Source organism: Anomaloglossus baeobatrachus, chromosome 1 (genome assembly GCF_048569485.1).
Source record: "Anomaloglossus baeobatrachus isolate aAnoBae1 chromosome 1, aAnoBae1.hap1, whole genome shotgun sequence".
NCBI lineage: Eukaryota > Metazoa > Chordata > Amphibia > Anura > Aromobatidae > Anomaloglossus > Anomaloglossus baeobatrachus.
This window is the reverse complement of record NC_134353.1, coordinates 286,001,224-286,024,396: the sequence shown is the minus strand read 5'-3', so window position 1 is coordinate 286,024,396 and position 23,173 is coordinate 286,001,224. Positions and strand designations below refer to the sequence as shown.

At 47.3% G+C, this 23,173-nt stretch overlaps 1 protein-coding gene across 1 annotated transcript in view; it reads left to right on the top strand.

Moving 5' to 3' along the window:
• BANK1 (B cell scaffold protein with ankyrin repeats 1) overlaps positions 1-23,173 on the top strand; it is a 1,061,267-nt gene that overhangs the window by 996,669 nt on the left and 41,425 nt on the right. The window lies entirely within an intron of this gene.

Genomic DNA, 23,173 nt, shown 5'->3' with positions numbered 1-23,173 from the left:
ATTGTAGCTAACTTCCCCATTGTACAAATAAGGTAAGACAGCATGAGCAAGCAGATAATCAATCATATCCTGTGGATCAGTGCAATACGTTTTCAATGACCACAAGCAGAAATCAATAAAACTATTTGGAAGCATATATCGGATAAGAGAATAACTTTTTGATGAAACAAAAATGCCTCTTTAATTAAATTTGTCACCAGGTTTATGTAACTTAATCCGAGAGCAGCATGATAGACGCAGAGATCCTGATTCCAGTGATGTGTTACTTAGTGGGCTGCTTGCTGAGGTTTCAACATAATCTGTGTTTTTCATAAGTAGGAGATTATCACTAGAGATCTATTTGTCCTGTGCCATATTGTCTTCCATATTCATGAGTTTTGTGTAATCCCAACCCCACCACTAATTAAATTGGCAGAACATTGCTCAGTATTCAGAGAACTGCTAAATCAGCAGTAGATAAAACAGAGATTCTCATCAAAACTGCAGCAAGCAGCCCAGTAAGTGATAGCTGGAATTAGGGTCTCTGTCCCTACATTATGCTGCTCTCAGACGGGGTTAGCAAAAACTTAATGACAGATTCCCTTTAAGTGGGCTGAAGACTTTTTTGTTCTTTTATATATGTTGACTTCATTGTACAAATTGTAGAAACATAACTTAAAAAAAAGGAGGTAATGTTGCATTTTACAGAGTTCTCTCTGAAATTCTGTCATTTTTCAGTCCTATACTAGTCACTTCAATTTGACATTATGCGGTTTATTTTATTACTTTTTTGAAGGCTTCCTTCTGATTTGATTGTCATACATGAACATAATAGTAGTGAGTCCTCCTACATAATTCCAGAGACATCAAAAGATCAAATCAATAAAGAAGCTCCAAGACACTTAATAATGCCCACAACATTTAACAGCTTAAATTATGTAACAAAACTTGTCCAATAAATTATGTCTCTAACATCCCCCAGCTCTGTAATGTCATCATAGAGGTGTGGAAGGGGATTCCAGTGGCTCCTGTGAAGCTTTATGGAACTCCATGCTAGAGATGAGCGAACCGGCCGCGGTTCGGCTCGAGCTTGGTTCACCGAACGGAGATCTGGTTCGAGTTCGGTTCGGCGAACCGGTTCGGCAAACTGGTCAAACCCCATAGGAAACAATGGGAGGCAATCACAAACACATAAAAACGCATTATAAATGTACACATACAGTTAATAAACATTGCCATAAGACTTACCTTTCCCCGGGATGCGTCCTGCACTCTGTCTCCTGCCGCTATTCCTCCCGATAATCGCTGCGTCCTCCTGTTAACCAGCAGTGATGCAGGACCTACATGACGTCATCAAAATAGCATGTGACCAGTCACGTGTCTGTTATCTCATTGGCTACAGACTGGTCACATGACTATGACGCCTCATGCTAGGACCTGTCATTGCATCTCTCTGTTACACGGTGCACGTTTGTGTATCGCCGTGTACCGGCGACATGCTGTAGCACACGGTCGATTCCCCGCTTTGCTTCCCCATTCCCTTAAGGTACCGTCACACTAAGCGACGCTCCAGCGATCCCACCAGCAACCTGGCAGGGATCGCTGGAGCGTCGCTACAAGGGTTGCTGGTGAGCTGTCAAACAGGCAGATCTCACCAGCAACCAGTGACCAGCCCCCAGCCAGCAGCACGCGTGGAAGCAATGCTGCGCATGGTAACAAAGGTAAATATTGGGTAACCAACCCGATATTTACCTTGGTTACCAGCGCACACCGCTTAGCGCTGGCTCCCTGCACTCCTAGCCAGAGTACACATCGGGTTAATTTAACCTGATGTGTAGTCTGGCTATGTGTGCAGGGAGCTGGCACTAGCAGCGTGAGAGCGGCGGACGCTGGTAACTACGGTAAACATCGGGTAACCAAGGAAAGGGCTTCTTGGTTACCCGATGTTTACCGTAGTTACCAGCGTCTGCAGAATCCGGCTCCTGACCGGCTGACACAGCCGGTCAATAACGGAGATCACCGTTGCCATGGCAATGCACTTGGTAGTGGTGACGGAGACGTCCCGCTACCAGCACGCAGCGACACAGGAATCACGTAATCGGAACAGCGTTGCTATGGCAACCCATGCCACCGCTTACAGCCGGGAGCCTGTGGTCATTCTTACAGAGTGATTTCTGCACGGAGCACAGCGTCCTTTCTCCCATGCACTGTTGTCTGATGGAGCAGACAGAGCTGCATGTGTTGAAGGGGAAAGAAGACAGAAGAGCAGGATCATGGAGGGGTGACAGGGGGTAATAAAGATGGTGTCTCCAATGTGTCTGTGTATTTATTTCTATTAAAGTATTTTTTTTCTGTATGGTGTTTTTTTTAACCCTTTATTGGAGATTCTTAATGGCCGGGTCAAACGTGCCTGACATTAAGAATCTCTGACTTAATACTAGCTAGTAAAACAAAGCCAGTATTAACTCATGATTACCCAACAAGCCACCCGGCTCCAGGGCTGTTGGAAGAGTTGGATACAGCGCCAGATGATGGCGCTTCTATGAGAGCGCCATTTTCTGGGGCGGCTACGGACTGCAATTTGCAGCAGAGAGGCCCAGAAAGCTCGGGCTAACCTGTGTTGTAGATTCCAATCCCCCAGCTGCCTAGTTGTACCCAGCTGGACACAAAAATGGGGCGAAGCCCACATCGTTTTTTTTTTTTTTTTTTAATTATTTCATAAAATTCATGAATTAAGTAAAAAAAGGGCTTCCCTATATTTGTAGTTTCCAGCCGGGTACAAATAGGCAGCTGGGGGTTGGGGGCAGCCCGTAGCTGCCTGCTGTACCTGGCTAGCATACAAAAATATGGCGAAGCACACATCATTTTTTTTGTAGTTTTTTGGCAAAAAAAAAAAAAAATGCTTCCCTGGATTTTCCATTGCCAGTGAAGGTAACACCAAGCAGTGGGGGTTAGCAGCCAGTAGCTGCTTGGATTACCCTTAGCTAGCAATACAAAAAATGCAGCGGGAGCCCATATATATTTTGTTTAATTATTTATTTAAATAACTAAAAACAAAATGGGCTTCCCTGTATTTTGATTGCCTGACATGACAGTGCTGTAAAAATAAATCTTTAAAAAAAATGACGTAGCGCTCCGCAGTATTTTTGATTCTCAGTGCAGATAAAGCAGACAGCTATGGGTTGCCACCCCCATCTGCCTGGCGTTACCTTGGCTGGCAATCAAAATACAGGGAAGCCTAATAATTTTTGATAGCCAGCTAGGGTAAAGCAGACGGCTATGGCCTGAAAACCACAGCTGGCAGCTTTACTGTGGTTGGGGATCCAATGTGGAGGTCACCCCAGGTTCTTTTTTTATAATTAGTTTATAAATATTAATAATTACAAAAAAAAAGTAGGGTCCCCCCCAAATTGGATCATCAGCCAAGGTAAAGCGGACAGCTGTGGTCTGGTATTCTCAGGGTGGGAAGGTCCATAGTTATTGGGCCTTCACAGCCTAAAAATAGCAGGCCGCAGGCACCCCAGACGTGGCGCATCCACTAGATGCGCCAATTCTGGCGCTTCACCCCAGCTCATCCCTTGCCCTGGTGCAGTGGCAAACGGGGTAATAAATGGGGTTGATACTAGCTGTAAAGTCACCTGACATCAAGCCCAGCAGCTTGTGATGTCATGGCATCTATCAGATACCCGACATCATAAACTGTCAGTACTAACAAAAAAAAATCGACAAAAACAATTTATTTGAAAAAACACTCCCCAAAACATTCCCTCTTTCACCAATTTATTGTAAGAAAAAAAATAAGGGGGTCCCACGATGACTCTGAACCATCTAGAATATGGGGGGAGACACTCAGGGAACGTATCCCCCATTTTCTAGGAGTGCAGACCCTCCATGTGAGGAGTGTGGGTGCAATGAATCTGCACTCACTCTCCCCGGGTCCACAGCAACAGTCCCCTGCTCATGAGGTAAAGGCATGACTAATCAGGAGAACTATTCTACATTTCCAAATATTGGTATTTGCTGATATTATTGCTATTCCACCTACTATATATTGGGGATAGGAGCTTGGAGATAGAATACCCCTATAAGTCCAGTAATCCAGCTGAATGAATACTAAACAACAGAGCTCGCTATTTAGATGTGTTTTCTTGTGGCATATAACGGACTCTCATGTTTGGTAGTCGTTCAGCAGGGCAACTATAAAATCAAATACCTCCATTTGGAAATGTATTATATAGCTCTCCTGATCAACTATGTTCCTTACCTCATTGCAGTAATAACAATAATTTATTCATTTATATAGCACTATTAATTCCATAGCACTTTGTATACATTGGCAACACTGTCCCCATTGGGGCTCACAATCTAAATTCCCTATCTGTATGTCTTTGGAGTACCTGGAAGAAACCCACACAAACACAGGGAGAACATACAAACTTTTTGCAGATGGTGTCCTTGGTGGGAATTAAACCCAGGACCTCAGCACTGCAAGACTGCAGTGCTAACCACTGAGCCACCGTGCCGCCCATTTAGCTTACAGATGCATAACCACCACTCACTGTGTCTGAACACAGGAAGCTGAGCTGACAGCCGCTCTGTGCATGCGGTAGCGTCTATTGTGAAGGAGGGGGCCGCGGGGGATCAACGCTTCACAGGTACCGTGGGACACTGGGAAACACCGGTGAGGTTATAGGGGGTGACTTGGCAGGGCTTGGGGAGGAGTTTGCTGTCGCATGTGTCATGGCACATGCAACAGAAATCAGAGGAGTAGGCTGAATGCGGCCGGCGCGCTGCTGTGCGCGCGGCCATCTTGGATTTCCGGGAGGGGGTCAGGGGGGGCACTTTGGCGACACCGGGGGACTGGAGGGCACCGGGGAGGAAATTTATGATGTTTGTTCATGCCAGATGGGAGATAAATTACTTTTTACCAACGCTGTCATTTACTGTAATGTGATCATCGGTATATGGTGTATACCGGTGATCACGTGAGCGGGGACCGGAAAAACCGGCCTAAATCATGATCTCCAGGGTCTCAGCTACCCCCTGAAACCCCAGAGATTTTCTGACGCTGGGGGGCGCTATTAAAATGCTAAATGCTAAAATACATAAATTTACCCAGGATCTGTGACGCCCTGGACCCCCAGGGGTCACAGGTAACAACACACAACACCACACACACCCCCACCCCAGTGAGGCACCAGCAGCCAACAAGTCCTGACCGCCTCCCTAAGGTCTAGCAAGAAACACCAGGTGGGCGGAGCCAGGCGGATAGTCACGCCCTCCGAGGAGTCTGCTAGCCTGAGGCAGGGAAAGGACAAGTGAGTCGAGTGGGGAGAGGAGTAGTGAGAGGAGGAAAAGTGGCGAGCTGAAATTCAGGGGCCTAGGACGGAGCCTAGGACCCCTTGGAACGGTCAGGCAGGCAGACGGTGGTGGCCGTCTGCAGGAGTCCGATCAGGGACTGAACTGCGGAACCGTAGGGATCAAGAAGAGGGTGGTGACCCTTCGGACCCGAACCGGGGAGCTAACAAGTCAACCGGAGCACCAGGCAGAGTACTCAGACCCCGTTCTAGCCCAGAAGCAACCGGGCTCAGACAAATCTATTGATTGCGGTCTGGACCTCAGGGGTTCATTCCCACCCAAAGTCTCAATAGACGGCAATAGCCCACCGATTCCGGATAAGAGTCACCGCCAAGGGCCAGAGATCCAAAGGGCCCGCACCTGCGGGCAAAAGGGCTCCTCCGGTACCCAAAAGCCGGGGAGTGGATTACCGTTGCTGAAGCATAGGAGTCACTATAGCAAATTTAAAGGTGCAGGAGAAAGGCGACATCACCAACCTCACTGGGGACACACGCAGCCAGCTGCGGGCACCGATCTACACCGAACTTGGTTTACCATTGACTCTGTGTGGTTTAATCGTGAGTACACCAGTGCCGTCAGGCACCGCGCTGCAAGCGAACCACTGCGTCCTGCAACCCCCTGCTCCTGCCACCTGGCCCTGGGACCAACAAACCCCCTACCCACGGAGGGGTCAACACCTAGCTGCGACCCACCACCGATCCCGGACGAGCCCCCGCATCCTCACCGCAGCGGTGGTGCACCTCACCTCACCACGAACCGTGGGTGGCATCACGAACTGTTACCGGTCACCGCAGCTCTGGCCGTGAAACCGGTCCACCCCAAACCAAGCAACCAACCCCCCCCCCCCTTTCCAGAGCGACGTGGCCCCCGGTCCGGAGGCGCTCGAGCCACCGACAACTTGAGCCCGGATCCGAGTGGCTCGGCGGAGAGCAGCCGAGCCCCCAGGATGGTACAGATCCATAGCTTCAACCTACATGAGGCGGTCACATGTTCACTGCAGTGTCATTTTCTACTGCTTTTCACAGCGTAGAGCGCTCTGGTGATTTTCTTGTGCTTGTACACTTCATATCAGTCTTTTCTGTCATTATAATGGCAGAAAGACACATATTTGTCCCACGCTCCTGCATTTTGTAATTTTGCACCCTTTGGTGCCATTCATGTGGCACTAAGAGGTGCTTAGCCTTGTATGTAGCCAAAAAAATGAAAAAAAAAATGACGTTGGGTTCCCCCTATTTTTGTAGCCAGCTAGGGTAAAGCAGACGGCTGCAGTCTGCAGACCATAGCTGGCAGCTTCACCTTGGCTGGTAACCCAAAACTGAGGGCACCTCACGCTGTTATTTTAAATTAAATAAATAATTTAAAAAAAAAACACGTGGGGGTCCCCCCAAATTTGGATCACCAGCCAGGGTAAAGCAGACAGCTGGGATCTGATATTCTCAGACTAGGGAGGTCCATGGTTATTGGACTCTCCCCAGCCTAAAAATAGCAGGCCGCAGCCGCCCCAGAAGTGGCGCATCCATTAGATGCGCCAATCCTAGTGCTTCGCCCCAGCTCATCCCGTGCCCTGGTGCGGTGGCAAATGGGGTAATATATGGGGTTTATACCAGATGTGTAATGTCACCTGGCATCAAGCCCTGGGGTTAGTGATGTCACGCGTCTATCAGATACCCGACATCACAAACCCAGTCAGTAATAAAAAAAAATAGACGACAAACACATTTTTATTTGAAAAAACACTGCCCAATACATTCCCTCTTTCATCAATTTATTAGAAAGAAAAACAAATCCAGGTATTCTGTAATCCAAGCAGTTACCATGATGGTCCACACTGTCCCAGTCAATGAAGAGCAGGATGTTCCCCATTGGCTGGGAGAGCAATGCAGTGACCTAAGCTAAGATCAATAGGTCAGCCCAGGTCACTGCAGGGGATGACAAGTGCTGCTGTCAGGAGCAAGGTACATTACCTGCGCTGATCTCCGGCACTGCTGACAGCACCTGTCACTGAGCTCAATGACCTTCACAGCCAAGTATCGCGAGCGGCCCGTGACGTCACCGCTAGTGACAGTCTCGGGTCGGAAGCGAAAGAAGGTGATGTGACAAGCGGCGACTATGGAGGACAGTGACAGCGCTGAGGTCAGGAGGGCGGGACTTCATCACCGCAGGTAAGCCGAGCGGGGCCATGTGTGCGGAGTGCGAGGTGGGCGGAGCCTAGCGGGGTAATGTGTGCAGAGTGCCAGGTGGGCAGAGCCTAGCGGGGTAATGTGTGCAGAGCGCCAGGTGGGTGGAGCCTAGCAGGGTAATGTGTGCAGAGTGCCAGGTGGGCGGAGCCTAGCGGGGTCATGTGTGCAGAGTGCCAGGTGGGTGGAGCCTAGCGGGACCATGTGTGCAGAGTGCCAGGTGGGCGGAGCCTAGCGGGGTAATGTGTGCAGAGTGCCAGGTGGGCGGAGCCTAGCGGGATAATGTGTGCAGAGTGCCAGGTGGGCAGAGCCTAGCGGGGCTATGTGTGCAGAGTGCCAGGTGGGCAGCGCCTAGCGGGGTAATGTGTGCAGAGTGCCAGGTGGGAGGAGCCTAGCGAGGCCATGTTTGCTGGCGACGGAGTGCGAAGTGGGTGGAGCCTAGCGGGGCCATGTGGTGCTGAGGACGTCAGTGTCGTGGACTGCATGGCTGGGGACAGGTGAGTATGAGTGTGTGTGTGTGTGTGCGTACATGCCTCATGCAGGAGGGGGCGGAGCGAGCTGAGCGGGGAAGTGTCGGCTTCCTGCACACATAGCTAGGATAAATATCGGGTTACTAACCAATTCGCTTTGCTTGGATACCCGATGTTTATCTTGGTTACCAGCTTCTTCCCTGCACACTATAGCTGTAATAAGCCCTGCTTTTGCTGCTAGAACCGTTCTCAAACGTAACTCGAACTGTCGAGCTTTTAGCAAAAAGCTCGAGTTCTAGTTCGATCTAGAACAGCCCCCAAAATTACTCGAACCGCGAACTGGAGAACCGCGAACCGCGCTCAACTCTACTTCATGCCCGAGGGAGTTAAGGCAGTGCTTGAAAATAATGGTGGACACACAACATATTAACACTTTGGGGACAGTTTGACTATTTTCAGTAAGGGGTGCACTCACCTTTGTTGCCAGCGATTTAGACATTAATTTCCATGTGTTGAATTATTTAGAGGGCACACCAAATTTACACTGTTAAACAAGCTGTACATTAACTACCTTACATTGTATCAAATTGTCATATCTGTGAGGGGTGTATTTACTTTTGCGATACTCTGTTTTTATATATATTCTACGTGTATATATATATATATATATATATATATATATATACAGTACAGACCAAAAGTTTGGACACACATTTTCATCTCTCACACAACTATTAAGAGGAGACTTTGTGCAGCAGGCCTTCATGGTAAAATAGCTGCTAGGAAACCACTGCTAAGGACCGGCAACAATCAGAAGAGACTTGTTTGGGCTAAAGAACACAAGGAATGGACATTAGACCAGTGGAAATCTGTGCTTTGGTCTGATGAGTCCATATTTGAGATCTTTGGATCCAACCACCGTGTCTTTGTAGAAAAGGTGAACGGATGGACTCTACATGCCTGGTTCCAACCATGAAGCATTGAGGAGGAGGTATGATGGTGTGGGGGTGCTTTGCTGGTTGGTGGTGTTGGGGATTTTTTTCAAAATTGAAGGCATACAGAACCAGCATGGCTACCACAGCATCATGCAGCGATGTGCTATTCCATCCGGTTTTCGTTTAGTTGGACCATCATTTATTTTCCAACAGGACAATGACCCCAAACACACCTCCAGGCTGTGTAAAGTCTATTTGACTAAGAAGGAGAGTGATAGGGTGCTAAGCCAGATGACCTGGCCTCCACAGTCACTAGACCTAAACCCAGCTCATTATATACAGTATTATGAAGATTTCAGGAATGTTTACATTTTTCATATAGGTAATACCACGACATGGTGGAACAAAAAGAAAATCTTATATAGGGAATTAAAGGGACTTATTTTATCTCATGTACCAGTATGTGTATTCTTAGCCTAAATGCGTTATATCAGACTTGGCAAAATCTGACCTTTTGATTGTTCTTGTGTGGCTCGCAGACCAGGACAGCCAAAGGGATGAAAACAGTGTTGTCCCGCTCCAGGCAGGCTCCATCTGCCAGGCATCCCAATTTCACTGGAATCTGCATCCTTGGGAAGCCTCAGGAAACTACTAGCTCCCTCTTCCACCATTGAGCCTGTATGTCTGAGATTGCAGCGGGCATGATGATGTCATTACATTGTGAATGCTGTCTGAAGCCTCAGTACACAGTGCAGACCAGACCAGCACATCTGGGGATAGGGGTTAGGTGAATAATTTTATTATTTTTCTTCAAATTGTCAGTACTTTTGGAAAACTGTGGGGACATCATGCTATATTGGGGATCTGTGTGGTGAGACTGTGTGGGGATGATGTACTGTGTGGGGAGACTGTGTGGGGAGACTGTGTGGGGACATTATACTATGTGGGGAGACTGTGTGGGGAGGCTGTATGGGGATGACATACTGTGTGGGGAAGCTGTGTGGGGATGACATACTGTGTGGGGAGACTGTGTGGGAACATTATACTATGTGGGGAGACTTTGTGGGGATGAAATACCGTATTTTTCGGACTATAAGACGCACTGGACCATAAGACGCATCACGGGTAAATGACGTCAAGGAGATTTCCTCCCACCCATGCTTCCCCTGGAATGGCCGGAGAGCGTTTGTCATGTGTGCATAACACCGCCCCCCACATGTGCTTCCTGTGTTAGCACCCACCCTATTTAAACACACTCCTTTCTATTCCCTTCATGGCCCCCGAAGAAGATTACCATGAAACGTGCGTCGGGCTTGGGTTGGGACCTGACATCTGAGCCTCACAATCCACTAACATGGGTAAGCCTGGAGTCTGCTGCATTTAATCCATTGCTGTAATGAACGGGCACATTCTGATTGATTTCACTGCTTGAGCGCCATCTAGTGTCCGTTCGTGGAACAGCAGGGACTTTCTATTTAGATTTTCAAATATTGTGCATTTACTCCAGACACGCTATTTTACGTGCATTTTTGTCCATAAATTAATTGGGTCAGGTGTAGGCTCTGATGTCTGTTTCCCCTCCCTCTTTGGGCTTTTTACTGGTGTCCCCACTTCTATCCTGTCCCTCTTTTTTGGAATTATGTGCTTGATATGGTTGGATTTATTGTATAAACTGCATTTATATTCAATTTTAATATAATAAACTGTTTTTTATATATTTTTTGTAGTAATAAAAATTAATTAAACACAAAACAGTTTCTGAATTTACTGTAATACAATGGTGATAATTATTTATGGGTCTTTAAACTCCCAGAAGGGTTGAGTTATGGTTATTAGTGTCTTATGTGGGAGTGACCCGATGATTAAAGAATGAGGTCCTGTTTCTGCCCTATCTTTGTGGTTAATTGTGTTTTACTGTGTTTTTTCACAGCAGTGTTTCAAGGGCAAATGGACCACAAAGCCCGTGAGATGTCATGGCTTTCCAAAATTGACCAGGTTTTTAGTGAGGATACTGAAATGATTTTAAATGATGGAGTTTCGGAGGATCTGATTACAAAACTCAAGCAATTATTACACCAAAAAACTAGAATTTGGTGCAACAAAACATTTATGGAGAAGTACTTAAACAGAAACCTCATACCTAGAGGACTGCGTGTCCAAATCTTCCCGACATTGCCCAGTATTGATGACTCTTTTAAAAAAGAGTGGGAGGATGCATCAACAAATTGTTCAAGAAATTTTATGCATCTCCTCATTAAAGCCAATACGGCCTCAATAGCAACCTTGGAAACCGAAATTGAATCTATTCAGGGCCAACTCCTTACACTCCTTTCACAGGAGGCAATGTCCGTGCTGAATACTGATCTGGAGAAAGAATTCTCTAAATGGGAAAAAGAGATTATAATAACAAAAACTAAAAAATATCAAAGAGACTCTTCCGACTACAAAAGTAATCATGTCTATAGATGGGGGAAAAATTTAAAGAGGAGGACTAATGCACCCCAGTCAAGGTCCCATTCATTCTCCTCTGCCTCATCAATTGAGGATGAAACTCCCGCTGGGAGAAGCACGGACTTGGACCTTGGTGAAAGATTGGGTGGCCCGAGACAGACCAAAAATAAGCATAAGGCTGGAGGACTAAATTGGTCTAAAAGAAAATTAATTTCACCTCCAGTAATGGAGACAAGGAGCAAGAAGGGGAATATGGAGGTAATTAATTTATCTGATTATACTTTGTTGGGGGCACAGATGGAGGTCCTTAAATTAGGCTTAACTTTTGCCCCAGATTCTAACTTTGACTTTTTTACAGTCGTCAAGGACCTGAATTTGTTCTCCCGCAAGCTGATTTTGCATAAATTGCATGCTGGTAGAAATTTGGACACGCACTCCTTTTCGAGGGAAGAGATTGAGGCCATTAAGATTCTGGAAGAACTACAAGCTGAATCTGCAGGTATGGAGAGAGAGAGGTTCCCTAAATCTGTCTATCCCAAATCTACCACGTTTCCCCCGTTCTCAGCCTCCCCCCAGGTGGAAATTTTCAATAAGTTGGTGACAAAAGATCTTATGTCCCTTAACACACAAGGCGCTAAACATAACCTCACATTTAAACAGAGGAAAGCCCTGGAGGAACTAAAAAACATGGAGGGGGTAGTTTTCAAACCTGCTGACAAAGGGGGAAACGTTCTAATTTGGCCAGTATCTATGTATGAGCGCAAAGCGTTCAGGCAACTAAGAGATAAAGACTCCTATTCCAGGCTCTCTGGTAGCCCGCTGGAGAAATACTCGGCTGAACTCTTCAGGAATTTAGATAGGGCTGTGACACAGGGCATTATAACTAAAAAAGTCTTTGAGGGGCTTTTTTCTCAACATACGGTCGTGCCAACTTTTTATTTACTACCGAAAGTCCATAAAAATCTGGAATGTCCACCGGGGCGTCCGATTGTCTCTGGCATTGGAGGGCTGAGTGATCCCATTTGCAAATTTATTGAATATTATCTCCACCCACTTGTGGAAACTCTGCCCTCCTATGTCAGAGACACCTCGGACGTCCTACGGAGATTGGATTGATGAAGGAACTTTATTGGTAACGGCGGATGTTGAGACCCTATATACCTGTATAAGGCACTCTGATGGTCTGGTGGCGACTGAGTTCTATCTGTCCATGAGCAATTGGGATAAATCCATTCAGGGTCTGGTCCTGGAGCTGTTGCGGTTCATATTGACACATAATTTCTTCTTATTTAAGGACCGGTACTTCCTCCAGGAACGGGGCACTGCGATGGGCGCGGCTTGTGCGCCGTCGTACGCAAACCTCTTTCTCGGCTTCTGGGAGAGGGGGGTTTTCGGCGACGGCGTGCCGGCCGCAGCCCAGGCGCAGTGCTGGTATAGATATATAGACGACATCTTTATGATCTGGAGGGGTACCGATTCTGAACTGCACAGCTTCATGGCGGACCTGAATGATAACCCATATAACATCAAACTGACTTATAGGACAGATAGGGACCTGGTCGATTTTCTGGACATCAGGGTGCTAAATACTGGTGGGGGGTTTATACAAACTGACCTCTACAGAAAAAAGACTGCAGTGAATGCCCTGCTTCACGCCTCATCCTCGCACGCAGACTCAACCATTAGAGCCATCCCAGCAGGTCAATTCTTAAGATTAAAGAGGATCTGCTCTACTGATGCTTTCTTTGAAAATCAGGCTGGTAGTCTGCGTGATAGATTTCTTGATAGGGGATACAGCCATAGGTGCATTAAGGGGTACCAGAGAGCTAGGAACACCCCACGCGCGGAATTGCTACCTAGGGTACGGAGAGATGAATCGGGACTATCTCAAATACGGTTCATCTCGACATATAACAACCAGTGGGGTGCAATTAGACAAATTCTCAATAAGCACTGGCCGGTCTTACAGACCGACCAGTCCTTGAGAAATGCCCTGTCCGATCGACCTATGTTGACTGCCAGAAGAGGAAGGAATTTAAAAGACCACTTGGTAAAGAGCCATTATGTGCCAAGTATTCCTCCCCTTTTTGGCAGTGGTAACCCCAGGGTGGGATGCTTCCCATGCGGATCCTGTTTAGCGTGCCGTAATTTGATACATACAGGCGTGTTCTCTACTGCGGACGGTTCGAGGGAGTATAAAATCAGGAGTTTTATATCATGCAGTACGACACACGTCATTTACTATGCCGTGTGCGACTGCAATTTGGTATATATAGGGTTGACATCGCGAGAACTCCGCGTCCGCACTAGGGAACACGTCAGAAACATAATTGCGGCACGGGAGGTGAAGGACCTAGAATCCCTCAGGACGATCCCACGCCATTTCAAGCTGTGCCACAATTGTGATCCTACCAACCTCAAAATTAGAGGGACTGACCAGGTTCAATTGGGGTCAAGAGGAGGAAATAAAAAACGGATCTTGGCGCAGCTGGAATGTCGCTGGATCGTACGCCTGGGGACAATGTCCCCACATGGCTTGAACGAAAAATTATCTTTCTCTCCTTTTCTGTGATCTTGACAGATCCTCCGTAAAATCTGTCAATTATTTTTTATCTGTGTGTTTTTGTTTTTAATTACCCTTTTTTTTTTTTTTTTTCCTTTTCTTGTTTATCTCTAGGGTATTCTGTTGGATTGCCACCTGTGGTGCTCGCCTAATATTGTGTTGGGATTAGAGAATAAATATGTAGCTGATTACATCCTCTATTGATGTGGTATATTTATGGGATGATATTTTGAGGTGTATCTTGGGTACATGGGGACATAAATGTCCCTTATCTACCTTATGTGCTTCATGTGGGATTTTTGATCGATGTATTTGTATAGTAGTGGTATATATCGTCACTCTATGTAGATCTTTATATATATTTAGTCCTTTTGTGACACTGATTTGATCTGGTCCCACATTCTATCCTCTTTCCCATCTACGCTTGCCCTTCTATCTGCCCACAACCAACATGGTGCTTCTGAGCGCATGTGGTGGGCGTGTGCACGCTGACACCGCTCAAAGACGCTTCCGGATAGGGGAATCACGGGTAAATGACGTCAAGGAGATTTCCTCCCACCCATGCTTCCCCTGGAATGGCCGGAGAGCGTTTGTCATGTGTGCATAACACCGCCCCCCACATGCACTTCCTGTATTAGCACCCACCCTATTTAAACACACTCCTTTCTATTCCCTTCATGGCCCCCGAAGAAGATTACCTTGAAACGTCCGTCGGGCTTGGGTTGGGACCTGACATCTGAGCCTCACAATCCACTAACATGGGTAAGCCTGGAGTCTGCTGCATTTAATCCATTGCTGTAACGAACGGGCACATTCTGATTGATTTCACTGCTTGAGCGCCATCTAGTGTCCGTTCGTGGAACAGCAGGGACTTTCTATTTAGATTTTCAAATATTGTGCATTTACTCCAGACACGCTATTTTACGTGCATTTTTGCCCATAAATTAATTGGGTCAGGTGTAGGCTCTGATGTCTGTTTCCCCTCCCTCTTTGGGCTTTTTACTGGTGTCCCCACTTCTATCCTGTCCCTCTTTTTTGGAATTATGTGCTTGATATGGTTGGATTTATTGTAGAAACTGCATTTATATTCAATTTTAATATAATAAACTGTTTTTTATATATTTTTTGTAGTAATAAAAATTAATTAAACACAAAACAGTTTCTGAATTTACTGTAATACAATGGTGATAATTATTTATGGGTCTTTAAACTCCCAGAAGGGTTGAGTTATGGTTATTTGTGTGGGGAAGCTGTGTGGGGATGACATACTGTGTGGGGAGACTGTGTGGGAACATTATACTATGTGGGGAGACTTTGTGGGGATGAAATACCGTATTTTTCGGACTATAAGACGCACCGGACCATAAGACGCATTCTGGTTTTAGAGGAGGAAAATAGGAAAATAAAATATAAAGCAAAAAAATGTGGTCATGACACACTGTTATAGGGAGAGGATCTGCTGCTGACACTATTATGGGGGTAATGTCCCCAAATTATCTACTATGGTACCCCATCCTGGTAATGATCCTCCTGCCTTGTATATACAGTATATGTATACAGTCATCCTGGCATATGGCCGCATCCTGCTATATACTAACATATGGCCGCATCCTGCTATATACCCGATCCTGGCATATGGACCTATCCTGCTATATAACCCATCGTGCTCATATACCCCCATCCTGCTCATATACCCCCATCCTGCTCATATACCCCCATCCTGCTCATATACCCCCATTCTGCTATATACCACCATCCTGCTCATATACCCCCATCCTGCTCATATATGCCCATCCTGCTCATAATACACCCCCATCCTGCTATATGCCCTCATCCTGCTATATACCCCCATCCTGGTATACAGCCCGCATCCCATGGCACATAAAAAAATAAACATTCATACTCACCTTACCTCACTCCCTGCAGCATCGCTCCTCCTCCATCTGTGTCAGCAGCAGCGCTGAAGTATGGAGCCGGCCACGATCCCTGCAGCATCGTGATGTCCTCCTGTCTGTGCCAGCAGCGGCTGCGTGCTGACACGTGTGCACAGCGATGACGTCATCACTGTGAGCACCGCTAGTCTCCACACAGTCGCCGCCGGCACAGACAGGAGGACATCGCGGTGCTGCAGGGATCGTGGCCGGTGAGTTATACTGATTCACTGCACCCTGCGCTGATGATGATGCGCGGGGGGCAGTGAATACAGCCACACATGATCACTCCAGGCTGTAGTTGCCAGGGGTGATCATGCGGGCAGGCTGTTTAATATATGCGCAGCCCCCGCCCATCATCCCTCTCACCTGTCAGCGCCGGCTTCAATGCTGAGAGATGATGGGCGTGCATATTAAATGAGCGGGTCCACGTGGTCATGGCAGGCTGCTACAGCCTGCTCGTGCCGCCGATGACCTGCTCCACCGCAGCACCCTCATTCCCTGCAGCCCTACATTCAGACTATAAGACACACACCCCACTTTCCTCCAACATTTGGGGGGAAAAAAGGTGCTTCTTATAGTCCGACAAATACGGCGAGACTGTGGGGTTGACATACTGTGTGGGGACTGTGAGGGCATCGTACAGTGTTTGAAGCTGTTAGTACAATGGATGAACAACTAGAGTAGAGTGATTTACTATATATATAAAAAGCAGTAAAGTCTAGACATCACTGTTGTAGCTCTTTGATAATAGAAAATAGCATAAAATTGATATTTCTTGTGGAAGTCCGGCTAATAGTATAGGTGATACTAGAGAAGCCATTTTCTTCATTCTGGAGCAGAGCTACTTTAGAGACTTTATGTTTATTAGTAAAGATTTGTTACCATAATGTTATTTATTATTCATTCCTCCTTATATTTTATTATTATCTTCCAAAAATATTTTCGTCCTTTACTTATGCAGATGTTTGTGTGTTGTAGTCTAATGTACACACCACGCTAACTGAGCATGTTATTAGTATATCCTTTTTTCGCTCATCCAATGTAAGGATTTGAATGGGTATTCCTGTTTAAGCAAATAAAGCCTATTCTTTCATTATGAAATTATGCAATTTTCTAATTCCATTACTGATGTTAACCCCTTAACGACCTTGGACGTACTGAGTACGTCATGGTGACATGGTGCTAAACGACCCATGACGTACTCAGTACGTCCTGGCGAAATCGCGGTCCCGGAGCCCCGGGGAGTGAAATTTATTTACTTAAACGGTAGATTCGGGAAGGAGGGGACCTCTGCCTGACCTCAGGAGGGGTGGTGCCTCCTCCCCGAACCTACAGAGGCTGTGATTGGCTGACGAACGCCGCTCAGCCAATTACAGCCACTGTAATGTTCCAGCCATTGAAAATGGCTGGAACATTGAAATCCAGCCCTGATCAGTGCTGCTGTAGCACTGGCCATTGGCTGGAGCTGGGTGATCGATGCTTCACCCGCCCCCAGCTCTGATTAGAGAGACCGGTCTTGTGACCGCTCTCTCCAATCAATGTGGATCTGCGGCCTGTGATCGTCCCTAGAAGCCGAGGAGAGCGGTAAGTTGTTGTCCCCGCCGCCCGCCCCTGTCCCCGATCGCCCCGCCGCTCGCCCCTGTCCCCGATCGCCCCGCCGCTGCTCCCGCTTCACCGCTGTCCCCGCCGCTACTCCCGCTTCACCGCCGCTGTCTCCGATCGCCCCGCCGCTGCTGCCGCTTCACCGCTGTCCCCGCCGCCATGCTCCCGATGCACCGCTGTCCCCGCCGCCATGCTCCCGCTGCACCGCTGTCCCCGCAGCCGCTCCCGATCCACCGCCGTCCCCGCCGCCATGCTCCCGCTCCACCGCTGTCCCCGCCGCCGCTCCCGATCCACCGCCGTCCCCGCCGCCATGCTCGCCACTGTCCCCGCCGCCGTCGCACCCACCTTTTTCAGCCGCTGTTGCCCCCGATCGGCTGCGGCCGCCGCCTCCTTCATCGGCTGCCCCTTCTCCATCGCCACACCACCTATCCCTCCATGTGCTGCAAGCCACCCTCCCCCCACGTGGGGGGAGGGTGGCTGGCTTGCAGCACATGTGGGGGGAGGGTGGCTGGCTTGCAGCACATGTGGGGGGAGGGTGGCTGGCTTGCAGCACATGTGGGGGGAGGGTGGCTGGCTTGCAGCACATGTGGGGGGAGGGTGGCTGGCTTGCAGCACATGTGCTGCAAGCCCCCCTCCCCCTACATGTGCTGCAAGCCCCCCTCCCTCCCCCTACATGTGCTGCAAGCCCCCTCCCTCCCCCTACATGTGCTGCAAGCCCCCCTCCCTCCCCCTACATGTGCTGCAAGCCCCCCTCCCTCCCCCTACATGTGCTGCAAGCCCCCCTCCCTTCCCCTACATGTGCCATCTCTCTCTCGCATCAGACTCTGCCCCCCTCCCCGATCTGCTGCCTGCTCTCTCCCATTTTCCATCTACTGCCCCCTCTCACCCTCCTCGATCTGTTGCCTCCTTCATCTGCTGCCTCTTCTGTCTGCTGTGATCCTGCTGCCTAGATCCATCCTGTAAGGTAGGTATCCCCATCTCACCCCCCCCCCATCCTCTGCCGCTCCTCCATCCGCTGCGCCATTTCCCATCCATCCGCTGCGCCATTTCCCATCATCCATCCGCTGCGCCCTTTCCCATCCTCTGCCGCTCCTCCATCCGCTGCACCCTTTCCCATCCTCTGCCACTCCTCCATCCGCTGCGCCATTTCCCATCCATCCGCTGCGCCATTTCCCATCATCCATCCGCTGCGCCCTTTCCCATCCTCTGCCGCTCCTCCATCCGCTGCGCCCTTTCCCATCTTCCATCTGCTGCGCCCTTTCTCATCTGCCGCCCCGCCCTCTCGCATCGCATTATCCAGCGCAGTTGCTCGCTTCCAGACTGCAGTGGATGATGCGATGCGAGACTCGTGCATTGCTCTCACGTTTGGCACTGGTCTTAGTGGCAGGCGCTCTTTTTTTTTTTCTGATGTCTGTATTTTTTATTTCGCCAAACTAATTTTTTTGTATGGAGGGGGGGGGTGTCTAGTTTCCAAAATGGGATCACATGTGGGGGAGCTCCATTGTTTAGGCACCTCAGGGGGTCCCCAAATGAAACATGGCGTCTGCTAATAATTCCAATCAATTTTACTGTGAAATGGCGCGCCTTCTCTTCTGAGCCCCGCCGTACGCCCAAACAATTGATTTCCACCACATATGAGGTATCGTCGTACTCAGGAGAAATTGCACAATACTTTTTATGGTGCATTTTTTTCTGATACCCTTGTGGAAAAAAAAGCTACCTGTTTGAAAAAACAATTTTGTGGTAAAAAAAAGAATAAAATATTTTCACGGCTGAACATTACAAACGTTTGTGAAGCCTCCAGGGGTTCAAAGTGCTCACTAAACAGCTAGATAAATTCCATGAGGGGTCTAGTTTCCAAAATGGGGTCAATTGTGGGGGAGCTCCATTGTTTAGGCACTTCAGGGGGGTCTCCAAATGAAACATGGCGTCCGCTAATAATTCCAACCAATTTTGCTGTGAAATGGCGCTCCTTGCCTTCCGAGTCCTGCCGTGCGCCCAAACATTTGATTTCCACCACATATGGGGTATCTGCGTACTCAGGAGAAAATGAGAAAATGCACCATAAATTTTATGGTGCATTTTTTCCTGATACCCTTGTGATAAAAAAAGCTACCTGGTTGAAGCAACAGTTTTGTGGTAAAAAAAATTTTTTTTCTTTTCACGGCTCAACGTTATAAACTTCTGTGAAGCCCCCAGGGGTTCAAAGTGCACATCAAACATCTAGAAAAAATATTTGAGGGCTCTAGTTTCCAAAATGGGGTCATTTGTGGGGGAGCTCCATTGTTTAGGCACCTCGGGGGGGTCTCCAAATGAAACATGGCGTCCGCTAATAATTCCAACCAATTTTGCTGTGAAATGGCGCTCCTTGCCTTCCGAGTCCTGCCGTGCGCCCAAACATTTGATTTCCACCACATATGGGGTATCTGCGTACTCAGGAGAAAATGAGAAAATGCACCATAAATTTTATGGTGCATTTTTTCCTGATACCCTTGTGATAAAAAAAGCTACCTGGTTGAAGCAACAGTTTTGTTGTAAAAAAAATTTTTTTTCTTTTCACGGCTCAACGTTATAAACTTCTGTGAAGCCCCCAGGGGTTCAAAGTGCACATCAAACATCTAGAAAAAATATTTGAGGGCTCTAGTTTCCAAAATGGGGTCATTTGTGGGGGAGCTCCATTGTTTAGGCACCTCGGGGAGTCTTCAAACCCGACATGGCGTCCGCTAATGAGTGCAGCTAATTTTGCACTCAAAAATTCAAATGGCGCTCCTTGCCTTCCGAGTCCTGCTGTGTGCCCAAACATTTGATTACCACCACATATGGGGTATCTGCGTACTCAGGAGAAAATGCACGATACATTTTATGATGCATTTTTCCTGATACCCTTGTGAAAATACTAATTTTTATGGCTAAAGTAACATTTTTGTGTTAAAAAAGTAAAATTTTCATTTTTTCGCCTACATTGCTTTGGTTGCTGTGAAGCTCCTAAAGGGTTAATAAACTTCTTGGATGTGGTTTTGAGCAGAGTGAGGGGTGCAGATTTTAGAATTGGGTCACTTTTGGGTATTTTCTGTCGCCTAGGTTTCTCAAATCACTCCAAATGTGATGTGGTACCTAAACAATTTTTTTTGTAAATTTTGTTGGAAAAATGAGAAATTGGTGATGAACTTTGAACCCTTCTAACTTCCTAACGGAAATTTTTTTTTTTTCAAAAATTGCGCTGGTGTAAAGTAGACATGTGGGAAATGTTATTTAGTAACTTTTTTGTGTGACATATCTCTCAGATTTATGGGCATAAAATTTCAAATTTTGAAAATTGCAAAATTTTCAAAATTTTCGCTAAATTTCCGAAATTTTCACAAATAAACGCAAAACATATCGGCCTAAATTTACCACTGACATGAAGTACAATATGTCACGAAAAAACAATCTCAGAATCGCCAGGATCCGTTGAAGTGTTCCAGAGTTATAACCTGTCAAAGTGACACTGGTCAGAATTGCAAAAAATGGCCGGGTCTTTAAGGTGAAAACAGGCTGGGGGCTGAAGGGGTTAAAAAAGTTGTCCATTTTCCGAAAAAGTCTGAAACTCTTTAAAAAAAACTAAAATAACAAATTCACCATACCTGGGCACTTGCTTTCGGATGCTGCTTAATGTTTTGGCTACAGGAGTTACGTCACATAATCAGCGCACGTCCCCGCTCTAGCCAATCACTGAAGTCTGAGGCTTCTGCTTTAACATCAGTAACTGATGAGCTCGGAGAACAAGCCATTGAGCTTAGTGATTGGCTAGAGTAGCTGACAATGTCAGTGCTGTAGCCAAAACATCGGGACCAACACTGGACCCAGGGAGGGTGAGTACCACGTTGAGTTTATTTTAGTTATTTTATAGAGTTTGGGTCCCATTCTGTTGAAAATGGACAGCTTTTTTAATATCTCTTTAATGTCTACAATCAATGGCTAAAAATCTGTCCAGGTCATGTGATAGACACTATAATGCATGGGTTAACTGAAACCAGAATTCTACTTTAATCAGGTCACTGAAATGGTAATTTTGTATGATATGATGAGTGACATATCGAAACATGTTTAGTAATGTAATACAGTAATTTACAGAATAGGAAACCAAATAGTCAAAATGAGGAAGCCTTCTCATAAAGGCATGGCTAGTGATGAGCGATTAGTAGCTATACTTGCTCGGATTATTGATAACGAATCCCAAAGTACTATTCCGGCATTCGTCATGAATAACAAAACTTAATGTAAATCAATGAGGAACCAAAGCATTTTCCTGGGAAATCTTCATGAAAAATGCTCAAATTCCACATTGACTTGCATTAGGTTCGTTATTTGTGATGAATACTGGAGTAGCACTTTTGTGATTCATTATGTATAATCCAAACACAAATAGCTACTATTTACTCATCACTAGTCATGGCTACTCAACCACAAGAAAATAAATGTCTACTGGGTCACAAGAACGTTGTTTAATGTTCCATAAATGTTCACAGGATTGCTCATTACCAGGTACAAAGGATACAATTATTCCATAATTACAAATGTAGCACTTTGTGCAGAGGATATTAAGTGTGTATAAGGGATGCAAAGTAAAGTATCAGATATTACATACCTCATGTGTGACGCCCCTGGACTAGTCAGGGCATCACAGGGTACTGCACGCACCTTATTCTTAGTGCAGGACTCAACTCCTCTTGGTTCTGAGTTCCCAACCTGTAGCACTGCCTCCATCAGCATCCAAAAATCCCAATCACATCTCATACCACACCTTGTCAGGCACACCAGTGGGCTGCTAAGCTGGAATAGGAACATCCACCTAGGGGTCAGGCAGGGAGTTGGGAGGTGACAAGTGAGTTGAGTGGTACCCCTTGAGCAGTGAGGAGCTAGGAGGGACCGTGTGGCTCCCGGGGACGAGAAGATTGGGTTGCAGACGGTGGTCTGGACCCGGAGCAGTCGGAGACCCGGTCGCGGGATATTGGGACTGGGTGCCTGGCTTAGTCTGGGAGGATGGTCAGCAGCAAGTACAATAGCTGGTCTGGGGCCAAAAGCACGGCGGGGTACTGGACCCTAGGTCGGGGAGAGGCTTCAAGCAACCCGGCAATTAACCTGCGGAGGATAGGGTCTTTATGGACTGTCCCAACGAAGCTCAGAGATCAAGGGCACTAGCACAACGAGGGGATAGGGCTTTCCAACCAAAGCAGCCCACTGAAATCCCAAGCGTGAGCTCCTGACATCACAGCTCTTTCACTGAAAAAGTGGGGAGCGGGGCCCGGACAGCTTCAAGCTTACGGGTCACTTGGACACTACTAAAATTTGTGCACGGAGGCAGGCTCTGGATCATCAGGTAGTACTGCAGGGGACGTAGACCCTGATGAGTTCCCCCAAGAGGGCAGCGGCACTCAGAGACTTGGTTTACTACGTTGTCAGCATCTACTTTCCTTCTGAGTGAGTACCTGCTCACCCCCCTGCTCCCAGCGAGACTGCGCTCCCCTACAACCCCTCCATCCATAGTCCCGGGGCTTCCCCTACCCATGGAGGGTAACGTCATCTGGCTGCCCCCATTCCCTCACCCCAGGTACTCCCAACGGCAGTGGCAGTACTCCCAGTTACTGCACACCACAGGTGGCGTCACGAACTATCTAACCCTTTGTAAATAATTCCCCCATTACATTTTAGTGTGACCCGGAGA